Source organism: Elephantulus edwardii, unplaced genomic scaffold (genome assembly GCF_000299155.1).
Source record: "Elephantulus edwardii isolate Elephantulus edwardi_28Jun2011 unplaced genomic scaffold, EleEdw1.0 scaffold00225, whole genome shotgun sequence".
Taxonomy (NCBI): domain Eukaryota; kingdom Metazoa; phylum Chordata; class Mammalia; order Macroscelidea; family Macroscelididae; genus Elephantulus; species Elephantulus edwardii.
Genome location: NW_006399975.1, coordinates 2,251,901 through 2,263,912, shown reverse-complemented (window position 1 = coordinate 2,263,912; position 12,012 = coordinate 2,251,901). Strand labels below are relative to the sequence as shown.

Genomic DNA, 12,012 nt, shown 5'->3' with positions numbered 1-12,012 from the left:
ATGTTAGAAAAATGCATCATGAGAGTGTTGTGAGAATTAAATGAAGTGATGAATCCATGAATCTTTGAGCAAGAACCTACCTGGCACATGGCAAACACTTGAGGTAATGTAATACTGGCTTCATTGCGAGCATTTGACTTCACATAACTTTACAAATGTATTCATTTAAAGGAAAATTTGGTGGCTAGTTGTAAGAAGCTATGCTGCAGTCCTGAAGGCACACAGTTCAAATCCACCAGCTACTTTGCAGGAGATGGATGGGCAATCTCCTCCCATTTGATTAATGTGCCTCTGAAAACCTGCTGGAGGGTCAGTTATGGGTCAGTTCTGACTCGATGGTATACAACAGTAACAACAACATTTTAAGTAAACAAGCACACACAATATGAGAAACTGTAGGAATTATAAGTGTAATGTATGTTCCTAAGGTGAACACTAAGTGGCTAATTAAAAACAAGAAAAATAATTACTAGTTAGAAGCCTAAATACACACCAGTCACAAATTACCCCAAGCCCACCTAAAGTAACTGCTAATCAATATTTTTCACTATTAATTTTGCCTATGTTTGAACTGCAGAGTGTCAAGGACTGTAGCCTACAATATGGATTGAGGCTCAATGTCAAGAAGACAAAGATTCTCACCACTGGACCAATTGGCAGCATCAGGATGGATGGTGAAGAGATTGAGATTGTACACAGCTTCAGTTTGCTCGGCTCCACAGTCAACACTCTTGGCACCAGCAGTCAGGAAATCAAAAAGCGTATCACGATGGGAAAGTCTGCTGTTAGGGACCTCTCCAAGGTGCTGAAGAGCAATGGTGTCTCTCTGGAGACTAAGGTGCGTCTGATACAGGCCATGGTCTTTGCAATCACTTGTTATGTATCAGAGAGTTGGACAATGACCAAGGAGGATAGAAGGAGAATTGATGCCTTTGAGCTGTGGTGCTGGAGAAGAGTATTGAGAACATCATGGACTGCTAGGAAAACAAACAGATTTGTCCTGGAAAGGGTTAAACCGGGTGGCTCCTTGGAGGCAAGGATTCTGAGGCTCTGTCTAACATACTTTGGACATGTTGTGAGGAGAGACCGGTCCTTAGAGAGGGACATCATGCTTGGGAGGGTGGAGGGACAGCGCAGGAGGGGAAGGCCCTCTATGAGGTGGATTGATTCAGTGACTGGGATAATTGGGATGGGAGTGTCAGAGACAGTGTGATTGGCACAGGACAGAGCAGAGTTTAGGGCTGTTGTACATAGGGTCGCTATGAGTCACAAACGACTCGACGGCACATAACAACAACAACATGTTTGAACTTTATGTAAACAGAATCAGAACATTTCTTTTCTCTGGTTTCGCCTTCATAGTACTTTTTTTAGTACTTCACAGTACTAGGACTTGCTATTACAGTAATTTCTTTATTCTTATTACTCTTACTCTCTCTACCTTTCCTTCCTAACTCCCATCTCTCCACCCCCCCCAAACATCACCCAAACCCCAAACCCTTTGCTGTGGGGTCAGTTCACCTGATAGTGACCCTCCATTTCTAAAAGGGAAGATTGCCTATCTTTCTCTTACAGAGCACCTGGCATACCTGAACTGTTCATCTATGGTCAGCACCCAGTATTTTGTGCAATCTGCTATGAGATCTCTTTAAATTTCTTTACTAAAGCATTACAAAAAATATGTGCCTTTCAAACAGTTATGAATAATCTAATAATTTGCTAATTATGAGTATCAGCAAACCAAAGCTTGGAAATTATTTGCTTTAATACGTTGTTGTGGTTGTTGTTTTTATGTGCCGTTGAGTCGTTTCCGACTCATAGCGACCCTATGCACAACAGCCCTAAACCCTGCTCTATCCTGTGCCAACCACACCGCCTCTGACACACCCATCCTGATTACCCCAGTCACCGAATCAATCCGTCTCATAGAAGGTCTTCCCCTCCTGCGCTGTCCCTCCACCCTCCCAAGCATGATGTCCCTCTCCAAGGACCCGTACCTCCTGGCAACATGTCCAAAGTATGTCAGACGAAGCCCCAGAATCCTTGCCTCCAAGGAGTAGCTTGGTTTAATCCTCTCCAAGATGAATCTGTTTGTTTTCCTGGCAGTCCATGGTACATTCAGTACCCTTCTCCAGCACCACAGCTCAAAAGCATCCACCCTCCTTTTGTCCTACCTAGTCATTGTCCAACTCTCTGATGCACAACAAGCGATTTCAAATACCATGGCCTGTATCAGGCGCACCTTAGTCTCCAGAGAGACATTGTTGCTCCTGAGTACTTTAGAGAGGTCCCTAACAGCAGACTTTCCCATCGCGATACGCTTTTTGATTTCCTGACTGCTGGTGCCAAGAGTGTTGACTGTGGAGCCGAGCAAACTGAAGCTGTGAACACTCTCAATCTCTTCGTCATCCATCCTGACGCTGCCAATTGGTCCAGTGGTGAGAATCTTTGTCTTCTTGACATTGAGCCTCAGTCCATACTGAAGGCTGCAGTCCTTGCTTTAATATATTTAAGTTAAAAATCATTAATACCCTTAATACCCAAATTAGTGGGAAAAATGGAGAAGAATGGGAGTTCTAGGAACTGAATTTTGTTCACGTGGAACCTGTACATACATCAAAGAAAACAAGAGGATATTGTCTAAGTTGAAAATCAAGAAAGGTATATGTCAGGGTTTCATTCTTTTACCATACTTACTCTGTATGCTGAGAAAATAACCTTAAAAACATAAATATGTAAAGAGGGAGACATGAAGATTGGAGGAAGACTCATTAACAACCTGTCACATGTCAATAAGGCCATTTGCATACACAAGGCTTCCTAAATGAGACAAGGAGGATAGGAAAATTCTAGCTGTCACATGACCTTCTCCACAGTCAATATTACATGACTGACACTGATTCACCATCAGAGTTACAGCAATTAACAAACTGGCCTAGTACTCTGAACTTTGCTTAATCCAGGTACCTCAAAAACCTTTAAAATGATGCTCAAAAGAAATGACTGTGAACCACTGGCAGACTCTCAAATCCTCATTTTTCTGATGGGAAAACTGAGTTCAAAGGAAATAAATTATTTCCCCCAAGATCAGAAAGCCAGTAAGTAACAAAAGTAAAGTGGATGTAAATAAAGTAAAAGAATAAAGGTAATGGATATTGGTTTTAGTTGGAACAAAAAATATAACTACTGGAATAATGGTCCTGGCACAATCATCTTGAATTGAACCTTTTTCAGTCTCTGCTTATTCTGCATAAGGATGATTTCTTAGAGTCTAAGAGTTCCTTAAATAGTGTAAAGAATTTTAAAGCCTATTGTTATCCATAACTGCAGCACTTGGTTTGTTATTGTCGTTAGGTGCCATCAAGTCTACTATGACTCACGGCAACCGAATGAACAACAGACCTGCATTTTGCCCTATCCTGGGTTATCCTCACCATCTCTGATGTACATGAGCTCACTGTGAAAGTCATTGTGCCAATCTACCTTGTTGAGAGTCTTCCTTTCTATAACCTTCCACCATTCCCAGCAGGATGTTTTTTTTTCAAGTACTGGTAGCTCCTGAAAACATGTCCAAAGTATGTGAGATAAAGGTTCACCACTGTTGCTTTTAAGGGTACCCTGATTACACTTCCTCCAAAACAGACTTGTTTGTTCTTTTAGCAGTCCAGAAGATATTCAGTACTCCTCTCCAACATCACAACTTGGTTACACTCTCTCCAGGATAGATTTGTTTGTTCTCTTGACAGTCCATGATATGTTCAATATTCTTCCCTAGTACCACAGCTCAATGGCATTATTTTTTCTTCTATCATCGTTTTCATTGTCAAACTTTCACATGCATAGCAAGAAGTAGTTTAAAAGATCATGTCTTTGGTCAGTTATACTTTAGTCTTTAAATGACATCTTTGCTCTTTAGAACTTTGACAAGGTCCTTGACAGTGGATTTTCACAATGCAGCATGTGTTCTGATTTCTTGACTATTACCACTGGTGTTGATTGTGGATACAAGTTAGATGAAGTAGCTGAGATTGTCAAACTTCTCCAACTATCGTGACTTTGCCTTTTGATCCAGTGGCGTGAATCTTTTTCTTAATAATAAGATGAAATCTATACTGAAGGATTGTAGTCTTTGATCTTCTCCAGTAAGTGTTTCAAGTCTTCTACACTTTCTGCAAGCAAGTTTGTGTCATCTGCATAACACAGGTTGTTGATGAGTCTTCCTCCAATTCTGACGTCACATTCTTCTTTGTAGAGTTCAGCTTCTCATATAATTTGCCTGGCATAGAGACTGAGTAGGTATGGAGAAAAGATTCAATCCTGATGCACAACTTTCCTGATTTTGAAAAATGCAGTGTTTCCTTGTTCTGTTCAGACAATAGCGTCTTGGTTTAGGTATAGGTTTTTCACTTAAGCACAATTAAATGTTTAGGATTTACATTCTTCTCAATTTTAGACATAATTTGTTATGATCCACACAGTCACATGTTCTTGTGTAGTCAATAAAACACAAAGGAATATAATAAAATATCAAATACATTTGTTTTCATTAAGTGGAAAAGCAGCCATTCTGAACTCTGCACAGACTATAAATATCAGCTCTTAAGTGCAATTTGAGTTTTCATTATAAAAACCAAACACCCTTTGTTTGTTTTCCATATAGATATTTTATCTGACTAAAAGGCAACAACACTGGCTATTGTTACTTCCAATATGATACGAAATGCTTTGCATTTCTTCAAGTATGTTGTTAGGGAACATCTAATTGAGAGAATCAAAGTTTAAAATTTATGGGACCAGAGCTCCCAGCCTCTCTCCTCTGGAGCCAGGGGGTGGATTCAATCTTCTGACCTTTCCGTTAGTAGCTGAGAGTTCAACTATAGTAGTTTCCGGGATGCTCTTTAACTTCCTAAGTTTCATTTCTATGATCAATTTTAATTCATCACCTTCATTAAGGAGTTTAAGGCAATGCTACCATATAATTCTCTTCATTGCTGTTTTGTTTGTGCTTTAGGTGAAAGCAATTTTCTGTTCAAACATTCATCCAGATTTTGTTTTAGGACCTAAATCATAAAACAGTCCCCATCGTAATATTATTCATCCTACTTCCTCCCTGTGGTTCTTAGTCCATTAATCCTTCCATCCTATCCTTTCCTCCCCTCTGAGCTTTCTACCTGTGCAGATACTACCTCTTTGACCTCGTGTGATTGATTATTCTTGTCATAGAACCATGAACATGCACCGTCAATAATACATGTATATGAAGCAATACAATCTGTTTCCCAAGTAGAGACTCATTTCTGAGTTTTTTATTTCAGTGGTTTTGTTTCCACTTTGTATGTTTCTATTTCATTCTTTTTATATATATTTTTACTCTTAATCCATAACATTTTTCTTTTTCATACAGAATAGTATTTTTTTAAACTTTCACATATATTTGCCATATATGTACTGTTTCAATGTCACGTCAAGTATTAATATATTTCCATTCCTAAAAAATACAAAGGTTAGTCACTACCTGATTCCCAAAGCAGTAAAGCATATTTTGAAATTTTTGTGTAAAATTCATTTGTGTCCTATGAATAGACAAGACCTGCTAGATTTCTATTAAGAGGAACATAAGATAAATGAGATAAAATATGTATCTTAAACACTACACATATATAGATATATGTATGGTACATATTATGGAGCTCTTGTAGCCTAGAGGTAGGAAACTGTGCTGTAATTGTAAAGGAGCGTGATTTGTATCTACCAGCTGCTCCATGGGTGAAGGATGTTCAATCTCCTCCTGTGTGATTTCCTGCCTCTGAAAACCTGCTGGAGGGTCAGTTATGGGTTGGTTCTAACTCAATGGAGGGGCAGGAGGATGCAGGAGAGGAAGACCCCGGTTAAGATGGATTTATACAATAACTGGGGCAATGTGGACTTATTGTGTTAGAGTCAGTGAGACTGGCTCAGGACAGGGCAGGCTGCAGAGCTGCTGTGTATAGAGTCACAAGCAACTTGATGGCACATAACAAGTACATATATTTAGTTACATATAGTATGTGAACATGTACATAGATAACTTAAAAAAATTCCATTTGAAATTTTTTAAACACAGAAACAAAAAATATGTATAAAGATGGCTTTTGAAGAGTTTTATTGTTGTTGTTTGCAAATTATTGCAATTGTGGCCATCACTTTGCTCACATGTGACCAATTTGATATAACCGTTAAAACTACAGAATAGCTCAGGGGTCACTGCCAACTTCTCTGGATTTTGGAGAACAAGTGCTTCCCTGTGAGGAATGAGATGGCCACCATTCAGTTCATGGCAATTAGGGTAGGTGACAGGGTTAAAAATAAAGATAGGCCTTTTTGCTGCAGTTTCTCAAAGGAGAAACCTCACGTGAGCCCACCAATAAAAGGATGTTGGTCCTGAAGTGGCCTGCATCCTTTTGTACACCCCATCCCTTGCCCACACTTTCTATTTCCTGTTTATAATCACAATCAGAAAGATTCATACTTTGGAAATTAAGGAAAGAATAGTCCCCTGGGACCCACCTGGTCCGTATCTATGTGACACAATTATGACTTTATTGATAATTTTACATGCACATTGTTTTGGGGTGTTCTTTTCTTCTTCTTTGTCATCGTAAGGGCTGATTGCCATTAATGCTGAAACAATCAATGGGATTGATGTTATTTCAGGCACCTTAACAACTGAATTGGATCAACCAGGCATGAGTCCATAGATAGCTCATTGACTGGCTGTTACTGGGCTGATAAAACTAAGTCAACTGGAAAAGAGCCCTTTCAGTTTGGCCTTGTAGACAAACTTTAAATCTTTACTGTGGAACCATTCCAGATGATTGACCTGAGAGTGAAGCCCTTTGAAACAGCAACTGGTGTCAACCCAGGGGTTTAGGGCCACAACTGGAGATCTAGAATAAAAGTTCAAGTCAAGAACTCTATTATTAAGGAGTCATTCAGTCAGTCCTGATTCATAACAACTCTTTGAACAACAGAATAAAACACTTCCTGTAGTCATCACTGTCATCACCACAGTCAAGCCTATTGTTGCCATTGGGCTATCAATGCATCCCATTGAGGCTTCTTCTCACTTTACCAAGCATGATGCCATCTGGAAGGACTGTTGCTTCCAAATAATGTGTTCTAAATATATAAGATGAAATCTCCTTATTCTAGCTTCAAACGAGCATTCTGATTCCACTTCTTCCAAGACAGATTTGTTCATTCTTTTTGCAGTTTATGGTTGTTGTTGTAGTCGTTATTTGCTGTCCAGTTACCTGCAACTCAGTGACCCTAGAGAAAATAACTCTGAACTCTGCCCTATTCTGAGCCAGTTGCCTTGTCTCCAACACATTTACCCCCGTTTCTCCAGTTACTGTGTCAGTTTATGCCATCCAAGGTCTTCCTCTGTATTCACTACTACCATAATTCTAGGCATCAATTCCTCCTCGATTTCCATATGAATTGCCCAGCTTTCACGTACATCTGAAACAACTGAAAATACCAAAGCTCGGGGTTTCAAAGTGATATCTTTATTGTTGAGCACTTTAAAGAAGTCTTTTGCAGCAGATTTTCTGTGTAATAAATATATTTGGACTGCCAAGAAAACAAAGAGATTCATCCCGGAGAGGGCTAAACCAAGCTACTCCTTGGAGGCAAAGATTCTGGGGCTTCGTCTGACATACTTTGGGCATGTTGCAAGGAGGGACAGGTCCTTGGAGAGGGACATCATGCTTGGGAGGGTGGAGGGACAGCGCAGGAGGGGAAGGCCCTCTATGAGGTGGATTGATTCTGTGACTGGGGTAATCGGGATGGGTGTGTCAGAGGCAGTGCGGTTGGCACAGGATAGAGCACGGTTTAGGGCTGTTGTACATAGGGTCGCTAGGAGTCGGAAAGGACTCGACGGCACACAACAACAACAACAACAGCAAGAACAAACAACAATAAATCCATGGAAGATGATTGTGGATCCAAGTAAAATGGAATCTTTAGTTTCACTTTCTTGGTGTTGCCGTGTAATTTATGCTGAAGGTTGTATTTGATCTTCATCAAATTCTTTATGGCCTCTTCCCTTTCAGCAAGCAAAGGTGTATTATCTGCCTATGGCAGATTGTTAATGAATCCTCCCCTAATGTCACTGCTGTATTCTTCATATATCTCAGTTTCTAGAATTATTTGCTCAGCATATAGACTGAACAAATATGGTATGATCCTGAAACATGCACTTTTCCTGATTTTAAACTATACAGTATCCCCTTGTTGTGTTCTAACCAAAGTCTCTTGGTATATGTACAGATCCACATGAGCATAATTAAATTGAAAAAAATTCAAACAACCAACTCCAAACAAACAGAAAAACCCAAAACAAAAAACCTAAACACCACAAACCCTCAAATTGTCAAGTCAGTTCCAACTTATATTGACCCTCCATGGGTTTCTAAAATTGTAAATTCTATTGGTAGGAGGCTTTCTACCATTCTACTGTGGAGTCACAGGAGATTTCAAACTGCTGGAGACAAGGTGCCTTTGCGTTTGCAGTGAAACTCACGATAAGTACCCCGCCAGTACTCTGTGAGCATAATTAAGTGTTTTCCAGCTGCCATTCTTCTCGGTGTTATCTATTATTTGTTATAATCCATAGAGTTGAAAGCCTTTGCATGGTCAATAAAAACACAAGTAAACATCTTCCTGGTATTCTCTGCTTGCAGCCAAGATTCATTTGATTCTTGTTTAATCAAGTAATGTGTTGAAAATGCAACTGATTCATTGAATATTGCCTTGTTTGACATTTGACATAAAAGCCTGACTGACTTCAGTGAAATCACAAGTGGAGACAGATGTTACCGATATTTCATTCACTTGGTTTTTTTTTTTTTTATTACCTTATTTGTTCTTTTGTCACATCATTTCTGAGCGCTTACTGAACACCAACTTCAATGCTGGGATCTGGGGATGTATTGTGAATGACACCAACCTGGTCTCTCTGCCTTCACAGAGATGGTGTGAGAATCTGAGCCTTCTAATGTGACAAGTACACATATATATTGGCCCTGAGCAGTTTTCTAGATGACTACCTAGAATAATTTGTTCCTCCCCTTTTTATTATGGGAGCTCTGGTGGCCTAGTGGCAAGAAGCTCCACTGCAGTGCTGAAGGTTTGTGGTTTGAGGCCACCAGCTGCTCTTTGAGAGAAGGAAGGGAAATCTCTTCCCATGTGATTAACTGCCCCTGAAAACCTGCTGCAGGGTCAACTATATTCTGACTTTAGAGTACACACCACCACCGACAAATTGTGAAAATGGAAGCAGATTAGTTTTCCATTTAACACATTTCACATCTTTTGGATGAAAGTTTACAGAGCAAACTGGCTTTCCATTTAGAAACTTATACACATTTTGTTTTGTGACATTGACTGTAATCTCCCATTGTAAAATAATTTGTCCTACTTCTTTCCTGTGTTTTCAGTTTCCTTTCCCCTCTCTTGCCTCACCCTTCCTGCCTTCAAATTTTGTCCTTAAGCAAATACTCTTATCACTAGACCACCAGAGCTCTCATGCAAATGTTGTCCTTTTAGCTCAAAGGAGTGATAACTATTTAGTGTTCTTCACCTTTTAAATCTATTGTTTGGCTGAAAATTGAGGCTCAGGAGGTAAGTTCAATTTCAGATTTGAAGGGTGACTAAAGGTCATAATAGGAGTATGCAATGAGGGTTGCAGAGTGGATTATATTTGGGGGTAGGGGGTGGGGTTTGGGGAGGTGTGGGGGGGATTGTGTACCAATGAGGGAGTTTTTCTTTTGCTTTTCAAGGAGGGGAGCAAAGGGGGGGGGAGGGGGAAGGGGTTTGTGTGGGGAGAAGGGTGCAACAATGAATGAATGGAATTCCAAAATCTCTGTAGATGTTCATTGAAATGAAAAATAAACAAACTAAATTAATAAAAATTAAAAAAAAGGTCATAATCTCAGGGAATCCACCAAGGTTCTATCTAACCCAGAAAGTCTAGTCTTTTTGAAGAGTTTGGATTTTCTTTCTTTTAATACACCTTTTTTAAGGTAATGAGTAGTGGTAACCAGGCACCGTGTAGTTCTTCAGGTCTCAAGACTGATGCTCCCGTGGTCCATTAGTACTGTCAACCAATTGTTTCCATATGCCTTTCATTTCCTTCAGCTTCATTGAAGCAGAGAGAACAGTAATTGCTCTTTAACTGTCTGATTATAAGCTTTTAAGACCTCAGTTGCTGTTCACTAAAGTAGGCTACAGACCATTTTCCTCATAGACTGTCTTGTGCCAATTGACCTTGATGTCTTCTGAAACAATGGTTCTTAGCTCCTGGCCTAGTGACTCATTTCCTCAAGGTGTTTGTTATGGCCAAGAGGTTTTCAAAACTTTGCCCCCGCAGTCCACTGTATGTTGTACTACATTCTTCAGCATGTTTATAGGATGTGCAAATATATATGTAGAAACAACTTCTGTTTATCTTCATGGGCATAGTCTCAATCTCCTTCCCACACCTGTTTAGTTTCCACATTGATCTATCTATTCACTGGTAGATTGGTATTATTGTTGTTACAGACTTGTGTATATACTATTATTGACTTATGCTTCCTTTAACTTTTTTTTTAAAATTTCCCAGTGAACTCTTTTTCTTTTTCTATTGACTTCCTCTTTATAGCATATCACCTTTCTATTACCCAGCTTAGTATTTGTCTACACTCTAGTTAGCATTTTACCCTCTCTATTGCTTTAACCCATGGTAACTATTACATTCTCTCTCTCTCTTTCTCGGTATGTATGTGTATGCACACATAGATATACACTTATTTTTATAGTTTGGAAGCAGGAGTGGCATCCACTTCCTAAACACCATTTTTTTTTTAAGAGCAAGCCCTTTAATAGTCGTTGTTAAAAATCCTTTGCCCTGGAAGCTGCCCTCTTACACTGGTGGCCCCTCAGGGTTTCTGCCCAACTGCGAGGTGGCAGATACTCCCAGGCCACTTGTTTAAATAAATACCTGTCCCCTGAAGGTGGGTGTGAGAACAGGGCCCTCTCCCTGCTGAGGGCCTGCCTTCCCGGGGACACCTTGCATGTTTACACCTTTTCTGACTGTGTCAGTGGCCAAAGCATGGCAACTGGGCATCAATAAACGTCTCTGAGGAAGCTGGGGCTTGCAGTGTTGTACGGGCAGGGGGTGCCGGGTCACTCCAGGATGTCAATCACCAGGTCATCGTCCCCGTCCAGTGCGTCGTCCCCGCTGCCTGCATCGCTGAACATCTGCCGAGGGACGGTGCTCAGGATCGTGTGTGTGGGCATCTTAGGAGGGGGCAGTGGGGCGAGGGCTGCCCCCACCCCAGCCCCAGCCCCTCGACCTGGAAAGGCCAGCGGCCCTCCCACAGGGCAGTCAGGGGGTCCCACCGCCATCTTGAGTTTCCGGGGTAGGCGGGGCCGTTTCTCCCGTTTGGGCCTTGGGGGGCTGGGCTCAGGCAGCTGCAGGGCCAAGTAGTCAGAAGGGAATGGGGGGTAGGTGGGGGAAGCCAGCGAGCTCAGGTATGGGGAAGGGGCCCCAGAGGCCTGAAGTGGAAACCCTGTTGAAGAAGGCAGGGAGAGACAGGAGGGGGATGGGGCACCCCCCAGCGGAGGGCTTCTCTTCCTTTTGGGGACTGGTGTGTCTGACAACTTGAGTGTCCCCTCTGTTTCACTGTTATCTGAAGAGGCAGTGGCATCTGAGTCAGAAGAGTCTTCATCCACGTTCTCGTACTGCAGAAGCCGATCAAGGAGGAAACTCTTGTCCCAGGACACCTTCAGCAATTTCCTCTGCGCCTTCCTTAGCTCCTCCTGGAAGCATTCATGTTCGTAGATGAGAAACTTGAGCTTCCGCTTCAGGTTCCGGTATTCTTGTAGTCCACCTCGCCATCGGCTGGCCCGTTCATGACCGGCCGCAGGAGCAGCGGCCCAGTGCCCGCTACCCCTGGGCCGGCTCAACCCGCCTAAACAACATTTTAA

The 12,012-nt window shown here is 41.4% G+C and overlaps 1 pseudogene; it reads right to left on the bottom strand.

Moving 5' to 3' along the window:
* Positions 1-11,208: 11,208 nt before the first annotated feature.
* On the bottom strand, positions 11,209-11,939 carry LOC102863589 (annotated as a pseudogene).
* Between the last annotated feature and the right edge of the window lie 73 nt (positions 11,940-12,012).